We start from the raw sequence: 17,199 nt of genomic DNA on the forward strand, positions 1-17,199 counted from the left end.
TTCGCATATCTTCAATATGTATAATTTCAAAACTGAAAATACTACTTATTGTATAGGTAAATATGGGGTAGGTACAAGGGATCTTGGGAATTCCAGCAATTACCAATAAATGGTTCAGACGTTTAGGTGCAGAAAGATATTTGAAAACGGCCGTTGAATTAAATTCCAATTTTATTGTGTCTATTTATTTCTTGTGCTTTAAGAAAGGTTAAGACATAACTTTTTATTTTCGATGTGTAGAATTTCAAAACTGCTCTACATATTTAGAGTCCGCTAAATCAAGGAAAAAAATAACGAATTCAACGAAGTAATGATGTATAGGGTGTCCCATTGAAAAAAATATAGGATTGTGTTGAATCTTCAAAACCATACCCCGAAAAAAAATTGAGTACGCCACTGGATTCAACGCAAAATTCTGATTCAGACGTAGTTTTCACCTCTGCATTATTTCTAATAACTTCGGAGATAAAGGAGGAGTCCGAAAAGTATCAATTTCCAAAATCACCCTGTATCTCTTGAACGGAAACAGTTGTGCAAAATCTGATTAGACCAACTTGAGTTTCACGAAAAAGTAGGACAGGAACGTGAAAACCGCAAGGCTCTATCTTAAATAACAAGCGAGAAACCTGGCAGTCTCACCCAAAATGGGATGCAATGTACAATCCCGATTTTCCAAAATCCGAAACAAACTATTCAAAAATAAAATCCCGATTAACCGAAAAAATTCGCATTATACGAAACGCGTCTAGGATTCAGCTATACTGTTAGGTGGTCCCCCTCGGGGTTTCACGGCAATACGACAGTCTAAAATGCTAATTGTTTTGTTTAACTGACACTGTTGAAAGCACATATGTATTAACGTCTGTTTTTATCGCAAAAAGAGTAGTTTTATTCTCAAATATTTTACAAAATGCAGTGTAGTGTGGAATGTAGAATGGGACATATTTTATATTTTACTTTGCATGTAACATGTCTTTTATGAATGTACATATGTACATATTTAGGCATTTATGTACATATTATGTCAAAAATAATTGAGTAATAAAGATTAAACAAATTCAAAATCTTTTGCTGACAGAATTAAGTCCCTTAAACCTTGAAGTTGTTTTTGAAGTTATGTTCATGTTTTGTAAATAAATATTTGAAAGATTAATATTTTCGCCATTAATACAATTCCACAATCAACAAAACATGAATTGCAAACAGAAACGCTGTTATAGAAAGTGTCCTTTATAATTTGAACAATGCCACATCAAACAGATAAAAATGGTGTTGGTCGACCTGCATTTTGATATATCAGGGTGAAATGTTTAATTGATGCTTGATTCAATTGTGAAAGATAAGGCTGTAGGCATACTCATTCAGAAATGGACACAATTAAGGCCTAATGTGATACGGGGATAATAAAAAATTTCCCAAGAAAAAGAAAAAGGTATCTGCTCTATGAAGATCTCCACCCTAATTGTGAATCTGTGTTCAAGTAAATATATTAAAATTTTAACATATTCATCCAAATAATTTTTTCTGTTTGAAATACATGAATAATTAATCTTTTTATGGCATACTGTTATAATGTTTTCATCAATTTGATCGTTCAAAATCAATATTATAAGTTTGAGAATAGAATCCTAGATCCCAAAGAAAAGAAGAAGAAAAAGGTATCTGCTCTATGAAGTTCTTTAGCTTCATGGTTCTGTTCTCCCTATGTTTTCATTCAGTGTCTTGCTAAACTTAGTAGAAGTTAGTAGAACAGTCTTTAATTTCAAACATACAATTCACAATGTCTGAAAATCTATTAGATGCAATTTGTTTCATCCCTGTTAATTATAATTTAACAAAGGAGGAACTTAATAGAATAGTGTTAGACTCTATGGAAAGTTAAGGATGTACATCAAATTTTTTAACAATTCTTGAAATATCATAATTGCACTGTACCTGTGTAATTTTTATTCTATATGTGTCAGAAATGTGTATGAAATGAATAATAATCATATTGTACCTATCAAACAACAAATTAATACGTATATATTTTTTTTTCTAGAGGCGTACTAATAGGAGAATGTAGCGTTTGTCTCAGCGAGATATCAGGAGACATATACCTCACAGGATGCATCCACTGCTACCATAAGGAGTGCTTGCAGCAATGGGTTGCGCATTCAAATGAGTCCTGCCCCTTATGTAGGACATCACTAATCATAGAGAAAACCTTCCGGATATTTGATATGAAATCGAATCGATGAATCATGATTCATCGATTCCATCCGGAAGGTTTTCTTTTTTTTTAATTGTATAATTTTGTAAAAAGGATCTTTGATATAATCATTGACATTGAATAAATAAATATAAATATTGTATAAATAATATTATGTCAATAAAATGTAATTTATTTAAATTATTTAAAATTTTTTCTTCATCCCAATTCCCCTAAAGCTAACTGATGAAGCGACATTTGATTAAAAATGTAGATGAATGTTCTAAATATAACAATAATAATATATTTCAAAAATAATCTAGCCATATATGGCATTTGAATTAGAATTGATTTGGCTTGATCAAATTGTCAAGAATAGGCATGCTCATTCAGAAATGGACACAAAGAAGGCCTAATGTGATACGGGGATAATAAAAAATTTGTTCACCAAGATAAAGCGGATATTTGTGGTAACCAATTTCTGATTAAATGTCTTTTTTTATGTATATATCAGAGCTTCACAGTATGTCTTAGAAATGCGCATGGATTTAAGTTTATTTTGAATGCAAATATTTTTTATAATACAAGTGCAGAAGGCATTGATATTCTTCCATGAGTTCAACATATATGTATAACATGTCAAAGTGACATCTCATTCATCCATAAAAAATGGGAGATATTAAGTTATTTATATTACCTCACAAAAAATATTTTTAGAATTACCTAAACCAAATTTTAAAATTTCTAATGTTCTCTATGACAAACTCACCTCGAGTTGGTATCTGGCTCCAGACTGACCAGGCAAGCCCTAAGGTTGCAGGGCACCGAAGACGGATACATAAGGGCACACTGTGTACACAATTCCTTAAGATGTTGAGAGGCCTTCAGCAGGTTCTTCTTGCTAAGCAACCAGCTCCATCCTTTGAGTTCTCCGTGGCCAATTCTTCCAAGCCGACCTACAACCAGCCTCCAAGGTCTGGCGCTTTGCGAAAGCACCCCGATTATGAAGTCCTATCCTTCGAGCAGACGCCTTTTTCCGTCGACTTCTGAAGCAGAAAAAGCTATTATTCTCCGAACACAAGATTCCATACACATTCTTCTGTTTCTTTATTATGAACATTACATCCCATAAAAATACCAGAAATTCGAAGAAACCAACTCTTAAGAGTAATTTGAACGTTCATTGAAGAATATTTGGCTAATTTGAAAAATAAAAGTATTCTTGATATTTGATCTTAAAAAAAAAAATTATCTGTGAAATTCAAAAAATTGGGTACTTTGGCTGAATGCAACTCTGTTCTGTTGTGGAAAAAAAAACCACAGAAATGAATATTTAGTATGATGTCATGTCTCAGATTTTAGAATTGAAGTACTAGCCAACTTAGTTTGAAAATGAAGTTATTTGAATAAGCTCACCTCAACTCCTCGATTTGATTACAAATTACTGAGCTTTGGCACAGCTCTGATAATAAGAAGATACTTCACTAAAATCAACATTCTTTTTGAAAAGTCCAGATTATTCATAAAGCCCATGTTTAAAAAAGTTTTCACAAAATAGTCCCATTATGATGACAACAATCAATATCCCACTAAAGACTGCTGCTATCGAACAATACTGTATTCTTCTTCGGGTCATCAAACTCACATCGAAACATACGACTAGGACTAGGTACATACTAGACAAATTTTCATGTGATTGAGATTGAATACTTTTATTCTTTGGCTATTCCATAAATTCATCCTAAGAGCATATGATTTACATTTTTCCAAGAGGGCCATAATTGTTTTAATGTGAAAACAAATTAGGTGAGTTGAAAGAAACAGGATATTCTATTGTGGATATTTATATTGAATACTTCTCATTTATTTTCAATGCCAAAATCAAGATGAATCAAGTAGTAGAGGTGGCTATAATGTAGGTACATATTATAGAACAAATTTGATTACAAGTGGAGTCTAACATTTTCCATTGATTACAGAGCCATAACATGTCATTTCCATATTTTCACACTGATGGCTTCAAAAATATTGATGCAGGTCAATATTTTTATGAGATAGTTGGAACAAATCAAATGCCTCATTTCATAAAGGAATTGGTTTCTATCAGAATGCACAGTGATTTATTTTGCATCCACACAATTATTTTACAAATTGTTTTTAAATTTCTTGAATATATGTATGGAACTTCAATATTCTATTGGGTTTCTTCAAATCATGAAATTTTCATTTCATGCTAACATAATATCAAATATCATTTAACAATAACAGTGTAGAGTGTAAACTGTAAATCTTAGAATATAGATAGATTATTAGATTATTAATGTTCTAAGCTGTAAATGAATATTTAGGTTAGAACATAGATTATTCGAACTGCTGTGTAAGTGTAAGATGCATAGAATACCTGATGTGTTTACTGATTCGATTTGTTTCAGACTTTTTGAGAGACCCACCAGTTGCTTTGGTGTTCTGCTTCACCAGAGTTCTGTAAGGGGCAGCGTTGCCAACCCAAAATCTTGAGATTACCGTATCAGGGACGAGAAATTACCGTATTTGGGACACTTTTACAAGGGGACGCTCTTCAAAAATTTTCGAATTACCGCTATCTGTCAGGTTCCGTTTAAAAAGGAAATACTGATTTTAGGCACTGCAAGCATTCACAATGAATTACAATTCAGTTCATATTGAATTTTTACTCAAATGAATAGAATATAATGACAGACCATAGAATATAAAATATTATTGTTCTATACTCAAAGTTCACGACAAGAGCGTAGAAATGGGGGGATACTGGGAGTAATTACACAGTGTTCCTAAATTGTAGATACAAATGAAAATGACAGATTTCCGGATCATTTTAAGAAAAAAAGTCCTATAGTATGAGTCCCCAAACATTTTGTTTTGAGATACATGTGTTAAAGTTTAAGTTTTTTCTCGTATAACCTTCCCTTCACAAGATATTTAATTTGAATTTGCCATAGATATTTAAGTTTAAAGTTTTCACCATGTGATATGCTAATTTTGAATGCAAATCTACAGGGTGATATTTTTTCTGCTTCCTTCCTCCAAAACTATATTTTGGTGAATGGCTGTTAGTTTAGAAAAAACTCTGGTCCATTACTACACTTTTTGGTTTGTTATAGTTTTGTCGTATCTTCTATCGATTTCGAGAAAAAATCTCTAGTAATCCTCAGGAAAATCCTAATTATTATAAAGATCCAGCTAGTAAGCTCTAATGAATGCATAAATTATAAGTTTTGGTATTTATTTACCCAATCTGTAGCGAAGATTAATAAATATTTGATAAACTGATATAAACATCACAAAAAGTACAACACACTAGAAACAACCTGTATATTGAAAGCAAAGCGTTTATGTGCTCATATTCATGAAACTTTTTTTTCTCGAAATTATCCGAGTAATTTCTCATTTTCCTTCGTACCTCTAATTTGAGAACAGCCAGTATAAGGTAAGAACAACCGAATTAGTAATAAAAAAAATATTTCGAGTAATAATAGTAATCAAACTTCTTTTTTTAACAATACGGATATGATATGATTTTTTTTTCGATTATCCCCCCCAAGAAAATAAAAGATCTACGCCCTTGGTTCACAAGAATCGAGAATTGAGAGAAATGTCAAATGTTAACGATGTATGCGCCATCTGAAAAAAACGCGATCCTTCGAAATCAAGTAAAATCAGAAATCAGAAAAATCTCCCGTTTTTCTGAAAGTTTTACAGGTATAACTAGACACACCAGGTTTTCTATGCATCTCACTGCTGTGTTTAAATTTGCACACTCGAAATTTGAAATTTCAGTGTTCCGGTTTCTAGGGGTGAATTAGCTCATTTGAAATGGCTATATCTTTTTAACCGGGCCGAATCGGAAAAAATGGTAAATGAAAAAAGTGTTTCTTTTGACCTCAAAAATCTTCGGTTAAAATTTATGTACAAGTCAAAGACTCACCCTGTATATAAAAAGTTTGGTGTTGTTTTTCAGGTAGAGATGATTTTTTTTAGCGGCTGTGTTCCTAACGAATGAACTTTATTCAAATAATTAGAGACAAGTAAAGATGTTATTTAATGAACTAAGTTCAAAGTGTTTTCCAAAAAATGCTCCTAGATCCGATTTCTTACCTTATTAATGGTGCTTGAATGTAGACGATCAGTTTCTTCATTATGCATGCACGGAAGAAGCAGATGATCTTTCATGACAGTTTTTATTTATTTGTAGTCATAATTGTCTTCTTCGTGTCCTTATATTTAATTGATTGAAAAATAGGTTTGTGGCTTGAGAACAGGGCAAATCAAACAAATCTTTATTGAACTAAAGGATCCCAAGTTTGGATCTTCTTCAATACTGAAACATTTATTCATTCATTATGAATATTGGCTTTGACGTAAACATAACGGAAAAAACAACAGTGTACAAGAATTTACTTCAGCAACACAAAATACACTAGGGGAATAAATAAAAGCATCAAAATAAAATTCGAAATTTTAAGCGGTTTTTCAAATGGCTGTATTTTCGATAACAATGGTCGTATCTCAATTTGAAAAAAAGCTTTTTGAAGCTTGAAGTTTATTGTTTAGAGATTCCATGATGAAAAAATTTTTCAAGGAACGTGTACCGCTCAATCCTAATGAATACAGTATCTAAAATTTATGCGAAATTTTTTCAGTTTACATTTTTGGTCCAGACTTTTTCCAACTTAACCACTATATGGATGAGATAACAGGTTCATTCAGCGTCAATATCCTTTTTTCAAAATTTAGATACGAGCATTTCTCTCTGAAATATCGAACTTTGAATTGAAAAAGACCTTTTTGATTTTAACCATCAATATCTCACCAATTTTTTGAAAATTCGATCGAATGAAACAAAAAAACCGCTTCATGGATTGAATTGAAATTCTCTTGGATTTTTGTGGTGATATTGAACTGTAAAACGAACACTCAACATTGATGGTTTTTTCGATATTTTCAATTCAGCGCTTGATTACCCAAAAAGCCTCCAAAAGCCCGTTTTTTATCAACTTTTCAAATTAATGTAGAGAACAAAGAAAATTTTTTTTCGAGAATACCATAGCTACCTCTTGTAGAGAATTCATTCAAGATTTCAAAACATCCCCTAAATTTTCTGTGCAAACATTGATTGGTCAGATATTGATGGTTAAAGACAAAAAGATCCTTTTCAATTCAAAGTTCGATATTTCAGAGAGAAATGCTCGTATCGAAATTTTGAAAATAGGATATTGAAGCTGAATGAACAAGTTATCTCAACCATATAGTGGTTAAGTTGGAATCCAAATTTCCAAGTCTGTGGGCCAAAAATAAAAACTGAAAAAAATTTCGCATAAATTTTAGATACTGTATTCATTAGGATTGAGCGGTACACGTTGCTTGAAAAGTTTTTTCATCATGAGATCTCTAAATCAAAATTCGCCATCTATTTAGGAACAACCTGTAACTTTTTTCTCTTGCATATTAGGGTAGTAAAATCTAAAACATGGTTTAAGTAACAGTTCCTGTAAATTTCATCTTTTTGGCGTGAAGGGAAAAGAAATAGCTGAAAATTCAAGACGAAAAACAGTTTTTTGTGAATAACTCAGAAAATATCCACTTTAGGGCAAGGGTGTGATGCATACACTCACATTATTTTTTAACGAAGATTCAATATCTGCCATAAAAAAATGGGGTTCTAATTTGAAAAAATTGATTTTTCACGATTTTGTCATCCCTAACTTTGAAAGCGATTTTTTCACCCCCTGTATCATGAATCGCGATTTCGATTTCTAAAGTGGATACATCAATCTTACATCTTGAAAAATCCCAAAAATGAAAATTTTCCATCCAAAAACCTCAAAGTTATTCTTGTTTCAGCGGAGCTCTATTTTCGATTTTTTTTACGAATTTTCCCGCTCAGAGAGAATTTTCCAACCAAAACTGAAAAATGATACATCAAAATAACTTGAAATTTTCTAAGGAATCTATTTCTGCAATAAAAAAATGGTGTTCTAATTTGAAAAACGGAAGTTGACGTCATTTCCGGAAAAACCGGAGGTGCTCATGCCTTGAAAATATTTTAGATTTCATCAGCATCGTGAAATACTTATAAGTGCTGAATTTCATGAAAATACGTTCAGTAGTTTCCCGTATAAATATGGGTGAGGTTCCTCGTGAAAGACCCTGTATAATATTATAAGAACGAAACTAAAATATACAGGGTGATTCACCGCAACGTCTTATTAGACATTTATGGAAAACTTATCATGATTCTGTGCTGAAAATTTGCATGTTGGGGTTTGAGATAATGATCTTTCTCACTGAAATATTTTCTGATCTTTACAACTTCTGGTAATACCGGACACATACTACCACCCCCATTCTTTTTATGCGTAGAATCGAATAAATAATAAAAAATATAGGTTCTTATTTGAAAATCTTGAGTTTTGATGAATTTGAGTCGTCTAAGTTTATGATCTTCTGACAAACACCCCCTACATTTTTGGTCCAAATCCCTGGTTTATATTACTACGTATTCGCAGAATCGAAATTGAGAAAGATTTTTTCGAAACAAACTTTGTCTGCAGAAATATTCAAAAAAATGTAAGTCCTCGTCGCCATATTTTATTTATAAGAATCCCATTAACTCATGAACCGTTAAGTTTTCACCCAAGGTATGGCATATTGCTAAAATAGTCGTTAAAATAGCTATCTAATGAGGAAATATTATACTGGGTGGGCCATTTGAAATAAGAAAGTAGTAGTCTGTTTTCGGTATAACCGGAAGTTGCTGAGCAAACATGCAAATTTTCAGTACAAAATTGTGATCAGGTTTCTATAAACTCCTAATAGGCCATCGCGGTGAATCACCCTGTATTTTACTTAAATTAAAAAATTTTTATAATAGCAGTCAGATACGTCGAGACAAAAAATTGTTAAAGTTATTGGTTGTCGAATTGTATTTACCTTTTCAGATGTATTTTTGAGTAAGTACGATGTGGATATGAAACCTACAAATCATTTTCATTTATTCAAAACTAATCACTTTATAACATAACTCCAAACTCACTCTTGTAAATCTGAATTTCGAACAATGAGCTGGGATGAATGGAAAATGAAACATATTGAGTGGTATGTATAATCGCATTGTTATCAACTTTTTATTGATTTCAACAAAAACAGGGCTGCGGGCGGAAATGCATTAGATGGACGGTTTATTTATTTCTGATTTTTGTTAACAAATTACTGTGAACAACACTGAGTGATTCTATATCAGTATTCAAATTTATTATATCGTGTATTGTATTGTGAAATTTGAATAACTTCACTTATACATCGCTTGAAGTAATTACTTCTCTGTCTATTCTTACATTTTCGAAGTCGAAATCATGTTGACATTCAAAATGATGGATGGCCAGGGCAGTTTTCTAATTTAATTCCTATTGATTTATACAGGGTCCTTCAATAGTGCGTTAGGCTTCCATAGCTGCCAAACCAGACGTTTTAGAAATTTAGTTGAAAAGCATTCCCTTTGTACTTTCAATTCTGCATATCTGGAAATTATTTTCTGATATACGGGGTGTTCCCAAATAAAATTATTCAACACATGAGTTATGTTTTAAATGGGACACCCCTTATATTTTTGCATATTTTCAATGCTCTTCAATACCTCTATCATGATGAAAAATATTAGGGATATTTTTCCAACGGTACTGCAAAATTTCAACGAATCAATAATTCGATAAAAGCCCTTTCTCTATTTCAGTATCGTAATGAGTCCATTACAGCTCTAAAAACAGTGCTGTAATGAACTCATTACAGCATCGTTTTCAGATATATTTTTCGTGTGGTTGCCTATGCTGACTTCCAATCCTATCAAATTTTAACAAACGTCAATAATTGTCAATATAATATAATTTGGGGATAAAGTGAAATAATTTGCTATATTATTTGCAAATTCTCTTAATTCTGTAGTGTTAAATCGATTTCATCAGAGATAATTCACGAATTTAATGGGTAATTGTAAATTATGTCTAAATTCGAAACATACGATTCATATTGAAATTCCGTAATCTGTCAATTTTCGTAACAGTCACACCAACTGCCAAGATACAATAAAAAAGTCACTAGGATATATAATCTGAATTTTTCAGTGAATTTCGACAATATTTCACGAAACTTGACTGAAATAGAGAAAATATCGTCTAATACTCGTTGCAGAAGGCAATTCCAACACTCATGCGTTCCAAAACTCGCTACTTCGTCGCTCGTTTTCGAATTTCGCATTCGTGTTGGAATAGGAGCCCATTCTGCAACTCGTTTTAGAATATACTATTATCGATTTTCAGAAGCGATAAAAACATGAATTTGATCAGAATTTCTTTTAACTTAAAAATTTGTCTAGTCATCGTTCCTAAATGATCAACCTCTCTTATAGAGGGTGTCCGTTATCAATGTCCAAATATAAAGAATTTAAAATTGTTATTTCTCGAGTTTTTCAAATGTAACACACTATATTTTTTTTCATGATGATGTACACAGTTAAAAATCTTACATTTTTTCAAAAGTAACCAAAGGGCTATTTTCACTCCTGCGTCCAGGAGGCAAGAAAAATGAAATCAGAACGGAAAATTTTATTCAAATATTTGATATAAAAACAAACGGGCGTTGAAAAAGACAAAGAAAAATGTTGTTAATGATCTAAGAGATGTTCAAAGTGCCGTCCGCCTTCTCTGGAACACAAAGCGATCCGATCGTTGAATGACCCACTAAACCTCATCAGCATGGCTGGAGTAATGCTTCGGAAAGCAGTCACAAATCTCTCTCGCATATTGGAAGCTGTTGTTGAAACTTCATCATACACGATTCCCTTTATGTGTCCCCACAAAAAATAATCAATTTTGGTGAGATCCGGTGATCTAGCAGGCCATCTTGTCGGTCAGCCCCTACCAATCCATCTATTAGGAAACTGTTGGTCCAGTAAATCCCTCACAGGACGAGAACAATGGGCGGGTGCTCCATCATGCTGAAACCATATTTCATTTCGTATTTCCGTAGGTAACACTGCTATCATTCCGGAAGAATGTTCTAAATGAAATTCAAATATGCAGCTCCATCTAAATTTCCTTCGAAAAAATGAGGGCCTATCACATGATTGCCGATTACTGCTCCCCAGACATTCATTGATTGTCTACCTATTTCCCTTATAATTCTTGTATTTTCTACAGAGTCATAGTGAAAATTATGCCTATTGACGGCTCCGGAATTGTGGAAGGTTGCTTCATCACTGAATAAAACAAATTCAAAAAATTTAGGGTTCTGTTCAATTTGAAAACTTGCCCAGTTACAGAAATTCAGACGGTTTTCAAAATCACTATCGGTAAGCGCCTGGTGCAGCTGAATGTGGAAGGCATGATACTTATTCTTTTTGAGGATCCTTTGAACTCAATACTCACTTATATTACAGGCTACACCAAGCTTCCTTTGGCTTGTGTGTGGATTTACACTTACATACAGTAAACCCTCGATCTTCTTGTTCTCGTTAGTGGCCGATTTTACCCTCTCTTCTTTTTTATACTTGACATCTCCTTTCTTTACAAATCTGTTTTTAGGGAGGAATCGGCGCATGAGTACCGAAAACTATTCCACCTCAATTTTTTTATGTGATCCTCTTCAAATTGTCCTACTGATAATATAAATGCATGTTGCCATGGGGCAACCCCGGGCCATATTGTTTAAACCGAAATTGTTTAAACAATTGCAAGGAATTGTTATTTTTCAACCTGACAAATTTTTTTTATATTCTGTATTGAAAAACAAATAAAAAAGGCCCTTTGACTTTTTACGATATTTTTAAAGATATGAATTTTTAAAGGTTCGAAAAATCTCAAATTTGGGTACTTTCGACCCATGAAAAATATATTAAAAAAAAAATAAATATTAATAATAATTTTTTCTTAATTCTTCATACAATAGTTAATAATATTGTAAATAGAGATCTTAAAAAATTTCATTGTTTATACCTGTTTTTTAATTTTTAATTTCGCGCACTCAGAGGTACAAATTTCGGATACAAGTTAGAGAATGGTACTTTACTACCGTTATTTATGAACAAAAGCCCATTTTCAACTAATCTTAAAAAACCGTGTAATTGTAAAAAAGCTTGTAAAACGAAAGCTTGTTATTGTCAAAAAAATAACATTAGTTGCATACTTCTATGTGGTTGTGATTCAGAAGATTGTAAGGATATGATTTATAAAAATGACGTTGATGATAAATAAATACTCATTTTTAGATCATGTTTCATTATTTCATAATTCACCATCTATAACCTTCGTTTAAAGAAATTATTTAATGTAATTATTTTCTGTTTTACCATAAAAAAAATAACATAAACTTATAAAAAAGTAATTTTAATTACATGTTCCGATTTATGCTTAAATAACTTTTGAAAAATTGATTTAAGAAAAAAACTTTATACAAAACAAATTGTAGAAAATTTAATTAATAATAACATTGCTCTCTTTAAAAATCTTGATAAAGTTGATAGTTTTTGAGATAGATGATAAATAATGATTCAAGACACAGAGAGGCCGATGCAGCGCATGAGTCAGAGAGAGACGGCGATACTTAAAGGTAAGCGATGCATACTTGTGAGTGCGCGAAATTAAAAATTAAAAAACAGGTATAAACAATGAAATTTTTTGAGATCTCTATTTACAATATTATTAACTATTGTATGAAGAATTAAGAAAAAAATATTATTAATATTTTTTTTTTTTTTAATATATTTTTCATGGGTCGAAAGTACCCAAATTTGAGATTTTTCGAACCTTTAAAAATTCATATCTTTAAAAATATTAACTTTATCGTAAAAAGTTAAAAGGCCTTTTTTTATTTGTATTTCAATACAGAATATAAAAAAAATTTGTCCGGTTGAAAAATAACAATTCCTTGCAATTGTTTAAACAATTTCGGTTTAAACAATATGGCCCGGGGTTGCCCCATGGCAACATGCGTTTATATTATCAGTACGACAATTTGAAGAGGATCACATAAAAAAATTGAGGTGGAATAGTTTTCGGTACTCATGCGCCGATTCCTCCTGGACTATTTATGATTCCAGACATTCCAGGTCAACGAAACATTTTATCAGGAAGAGTACAAAACTTCACTCAAGTATTTCTCCGCGCATGTTCCTCAAGATTCTCACAGTTTTTGTTCTTGATATTAATTTGTCTGTATTTCCTCCTGTTGATTTTGAAAGAATAACATTCTTCATAAAAAAAGAATTTCGTGTGCTGATAAAATATTGCTTTTTGAAGGGAAAAAATACAGTTGAAGCAGAATCTTGGCTTGATGAAGAGTTTCCGGGGTCTGCACCAGGAAAATCAACCATCATTGATTGGTATGCTAAGTTTGAACGTGGTGAAATGAGCACAGCGGGCGAAAAATGCAGTGGACTTCCAAAAGAGGCTGTCATCGACGAAAAAATCAAAAAGTTCACAAAATTATTTTGAACGACCGTAACGTGAAGTTGATCGAGATAGCAAACATTGTAGTAAATCGGGAATTTGGAAATTATTGAAATTATTGGAATTATTATTCAGAACGATGGACGTTAAATTCAGAAGAGCGGTCGAGACATGTGTAAACTGATCTTATCTTGGAAGCAGGATATATTCTTTATCGATTATTGCTTTTCATTACTTATCGTCTCACTGCGTTGGTGAAATCGATATATTTTTCACGGATAAGAAGAATATATTTAGATACGGGGAAATCTTGACTTATCTAAGTTCAGTAAATGCTTTTTGGTCACATATGACAGTGCAAAAAATCCGTCAGGCTGTAGGCAAATTCGAAGTATGGTTCTTGCTGAGACTGCATAAAAATCTAGTTTGAACTGAGGTTGAAGGTCTGTTGACAAAAAATGAAGAAGGACAAAAAATCTTTCAACCAATGATCTAATTGGCATGGTAATTTGGGCAATTGTTGGGGCGGTCTGAGATAAGTACGATGTTGCGATTTTGTTGAGAGGAAGTTAGTATCGCTTAGGGTCTCTTATTGAGGAGGGTTGAGAATTAGAACGTCGGTCGCGAAACCGGACTTAGATTAAAACAATTTCTTTTGAAGATCAGAGTAATTTTTTTAAAGGTTGAATCAAAAATAAAGGAAATTTAGTAGATGATAGAGAGTTGAAGGAATTTTAAGTTTTTTTTGGAAGAAGGAATTGTTTTAACTCTAAGAACGGTTAAATTAGGTCAGAAATAGTAAAATAGGAATTTTCTGGGATAAAGTTTAGAATTTGTTTTGGAATAAATTTGGTTAGATCGGAGTTCGCGGATCGGGAGTGAGGTGTTATATAAGGAATTACACGTTTCGAGTGAACAGTTTGAAAAAATTAAAACTAGGTTTAGGCAGGGCCTAAAATACTCACCTAGCATCGTGGGATAAGGGCAAGTTTTTTGGCTATTTACTTTTATTTTATTTGTTGATGTTGGAATGTTTTTTTTTCGATGAAAATAAGTTCATTTGAGTAGTCCCGATTCTCCCAAATTCAGAGTTGGTATTTTGTTTCTTTTATTTGAATAACAGATTATTTAAAACATTTTTTTGTTTTTTTATAAAAGTTTGGCCGTTGAGTCAACATAGAAATTTCAGGGATATTGTAATTTTGGTTATTTTTTTTTTATTTTTCTTTATTATATTTAGTTTTAAAATTTAAATCGATTTTCATTGACCCAGCAAACTAATCCTGTCCCTAGAGAAAGAAAGTCAACTAAAAAGACCTGTCCATTGAAGCGACGGGCCGAACTCACACATAATATATTTGTGAATTCACATAATTATTAATTCTCCGAGACCTCTGGAAAGCCGCTCTTCCAGGGGTTAAAAGAACATCTCAACCGGAGATAAATGAACGTTGGTCAACATTCTTTGACCAACCCGTTCATGACAACATTGTGAAGATATCATCTTTGCTAATGTTATTCAATATTATCAATATCAATAATTCTAAACGTGTACATCATATTATTCACTAATATTTGTAAATGAGAAAGCTGTGTGCAAAATGGGTTCTGCTCGAGCACACAATCAATCGAAAGCAGCAACGTGTTAATGTTTCTGAGCAGTGCTTGGAGCTCTTCAAGTGCAATAAACCTGAAATAACAATAAATGAAACATGGCTCCATCATTTCACTCCGGAGTCCAATCAACAGTCAGCTGAGTGGACTGCACACGAAGAACTGAATCCAAAGCGAGGAACACAACAGTCAGCTGACAAGGTTATGACATCAGTATTTTGGGATGCGCAAGGTATAATATTCATTGATTACCTCCAGAAGGGCCAGACCATCAACATCGATTGTTATATAGCGTTATTGAAAGATGAAATCGTTGAAAAACGGCCCTATTTTGAGAAAAAAAGGTGCTGTTTCATCAAGACAATGCGCCGTGTCACAAATCAATGAAAACAATGGAAAAATTGCTGGAATTGCACTTCGAATTTCTTCTGTATCCACCGTATTCGCTAGATCTGGCCCCCAGCGACTTTTTCCTGTTCTCAGACCTCAAAAGAAATCAAATTCGAATTCTTTATTGATCCCTTCGACATTATATTACAAAGAATGTATGGAACAAGTCATATATAATGAAGTACAAAATAATAAGCTATTTCTAAGAGAAAATTAACACAAACATATTATAGAATCTTAATACATAATAAGTGAAAAAAAATTGAAGAAGGAATGCTCGCTGGAAAGAAATTTAGCGCCAATGAAGAAGTAATAGCTGAAACTGAGGCCTATTTTGAAGCGAAAGAGAAATGGTACTACAAAAATGGTATCAAAAAGTTGGAAGATAATCGCTATAATCGCTGTATCGCCCTCGAAGGCTGTCGAATAATAAAATCGAATTTTGCCAAAAAAAATGTGTTTTACTATAGTAGACCGGGGACTTTTCAATTGGCCTGTTAAGTCTAAGCGCGCACGAGATTGCAGAAATATAAGCCGTTCGATTCATGAATATCAAGCCCAAGTAATATCAAGTAGCTTTATATCAAGTCAAGCAATAAATATCTAAAATCAAGTCAAGCCAAGCTCAAGTAGGTGATTTTTCACGAGTTTGGTTTTCAAGTCAAGTAGTTGGTTAAAATGTCAAGCTACGTTGGTTGATGAATCCCTAATTACGCTCAACATTTTTAACTTATTTTCGAAATTGTTAACGATTTCGATTCCGAACAAGCGAAAAGCATATGTAGGAGCGATCATAGAAGATGCGCAAAATGTTTATAATTCAAAGGAGATTGTTAATTGGATTTTACTTATACATATTTCCTAGGATACTTCGAAATTGTGGACCAAAGAACTTTCTTTAGAAAACCGTATAAAAATTGAGGAAAATGTGCTTGATGGATTAAGTAAATTAAATAACAGTAATTTTGCAAAAAGAATGTAGTCAGTTTTAGATAAAGATACTGCATATAAATCTAAGATCTTACAAAACGAGGAAACTGCTTCCAATTATTTGAATCTTACCTACAGAGTGAAAGTATCATTCCCTCTTCTTGTATCATGTAACTCAGAACCATTTTTCTGAGAATTTAAAAATATTTTAGTGGATGAAGGCTATTTGACAGTTTATTACATATTTTTTTTCAAATCTACAATACGATTTTTTTTTTTGCATGAATGCATGAATGCAATTAATATTTCAGATGCATATATTGCATTGTTTTGATGCATATTCACCGAATCCTACAAAATATAATAAATCATCTGTCAACATATTTAATCTTGATATTTCTTCAAAAACTAATTCTGATAGATATGATTGGTAACATGCATGGGGGTTATTGGGGACATAACTCCCCATTGATTAGAAGAAATAAAAAAAAATTAATGTAATAATTAAAAAAAAATATATTTTTTCATGAACTAGTGAAAGGTTTTGCTTTTTCTATGTGCTGTTCACCACCCCATGAGTCATCTCTAGATACGCCA

At 32.3% G+C, this 17,199-nt stretch overlaps 1 long non-coding RNA gene across 1 annotated transcript; it reads right to left on the reverse strand.

The window, feature by feature from the left end:
- Positions 1-2,556: 2,556 nt before the first annotated feature.
- LOC123682712 lies at positions 2,557-9,315 on the reverse strand. Its single transcript, XR_006747855.1, has 3 exons — positions 9,161-9,315; positions 6,326-6,548; positions 2,557-3,237 (listed from the first exon to the last, which is right to left on the reverse strand). It is a non-coding gene; the product is annotated as an uncharacterized LOC123682712 (long non-coding RNA).
- Between the last annotated feature and the right edge of the window lie 7,884 nt (positions 9,316-17,199).

Source organism: Harmonia axyridis, chromosome 6 (assembly GCF_914767665.1).
Source record: "Harmonia axyridis chromosome 6, icHarAxyr1.1, whole genome shotgun sequence".
NCBI lineage: Eukaryota > Metazoa > Arthropoda > Insecta > Coleoptera > Coccinellidae > Harmonia > Harmonia axyridis.